The sequence below is a fragment of the Oncorhynchus nerka genome, linkage group LG8, assembly GCF_034236695.1.
Source record: "Oncorhynchus nerka isolate Pitt River linkage group LG8, Oner_Uvic_2.0, whole genome shotgun sequence".
NCBI lineage: Eukaryota > Metazoa > Chordata > Actinopteri > Salmoniformes > Salmonidae > Oncorhynchus > Oncorhynchus nerka.
The window spans coordinates 9,825,580-9,827,004 of record NC_088403.1 but is presented as its reverse complement, the minus strand read 5'-3'; the positions used below and the strand labels follow the sequence as shown (position 1 = coordinate 9,827,004).

General features: G+C 49.0%; 1 long non-coding RNA gene across 1 annotated transcript in view; it reads left to right on the top strand.

The window, feature by feature from the left end:
* LOC135572843 (uncharacterized) overlaps positions 1–1,192 on the top strand; it is a 129,367-nt gene extending 128,175 nt beyond the window's left edge. Inside the window, exon 3 of the long non-coding RNA XR_010464500.1 lies at positions 587–1,192. This is a non-coding gene — a long non-coding RNA (uncharacterized LOC135572843). The remainder of the gene's footprint in view (positions 1–586) is intronic.
* Positions 1,193–1,425: the final 233 nt, after the last annotated feature.

Genomic DNA, 1,425 nt, shown 5'->3' with positions numbered 1-1,425 from the left:
ACAAAATACATGTTTTTAACATTTCTCCCTCTCTCTCTTCTCCCCCCTCTCTCTCTTCTCCCCCTCTCTCTCTTATCTCTCTTATCTCTCTTTCCCTCCCTCTCTCTCCTCTCTCCCGCCCCTCCCCCTCCTCCCTCTCTCTTTTCCCCCTCTCTCTCTTCTCCCCCTCTCTCTCTAATCTCTCTTTCCCTCCCTCTCCTCCTCTCTCCCTACCCTCTCCCCCTCTCTCTCCTCTCTCCCTCCCCCTCTCTCTCCTCTCTCCCTTCACTCCCCCTCTCTCTCTTTTCTCCCCTCTCTCTCTTCTCCCCCTCTCTCTCTTCTCCCCCTCTCTCTCTCTCTAATCTCTCTTTCCCTCCCTCTCCCCCTCTCTCTCCCCTCCCTCTCTCTCTCCTCTCCCCCTCTCTCTCCTCTCCTCTCCCCTCCCCCTCTCCTTCCCCCTCTCCCCCTCTCTCTCCCCTCCCCTCTCCTCTCTCCTCTCCCCCTTCTCTCTCCCCTCCCCTCTCTCTCCCCCCCCTCTCTCTCCTCTCCCCTCCCCCGCTCCCTCCCTCTCCCCCTCTTTCTCTCCTCCTCTTTCTCACCCCATCAGTTGGAGTCGGAGCTGGCGGTGTGTGAGAGGGAGAGTGCAGAACTCCAGGAGCATGCTAACTGTGTCCTGCAGCAGATCGCTGACCACTGCCCCGACATCCTGGAGCAGGTGGTCAACGCCCTGGAAGAGTCCTGCTGACCTGTCAAAGTCCCCGCCAACCACACTCTCACAACACGTCAAGAGAGAGAGAGAGATGCCTTTATATTTGCGCCTTCATTTCCTGCCTTACCAGTTCTCCCAATATCTCTTTGGGGATTTGTTACTGATTTATTAACAATGATTTGTCAGATTGGTGCAACAAATGTTTGTGGTGAGAAGGCCTTCTTGGACCGTTCATGACGTTGAACCCTGTCTTTTTCTGAGACCTGACCACAAAACCTGTCCGTTACTAAGGTGTGGTCAACCATGTTATATTAGTGTTACTCACATACAGTTACTGCTTAGTTACTACACGGTTACTGCTTATTTACTGCTTAGTTACCACACAGTTACTGCTTAGTTACCATACAGATACTGCTTAGTTACTACACAGTTACTGCTTAGTTACTACACAGTTACTGCTTAGTTACTACACAGTTACTGCTTAGTTACTACACAGTTACTGCTTAGTTACTACACATTTACTGCTTAGTTACTACACAGTTACTGCTTAGTTACTACACAGTTACTGCTTAGTTACTACACATTTACTGCTTAGTTACTACACAGTTACTACTTAATTACTACACAGTTACTGCTTAATTACTACACAGTTACTGCTTAGTTACTACACAGTTACTACACAGTTACTGCTTAGTTACTACTGCTTAGTTACTACACATTTACTATTTAGTTACTAC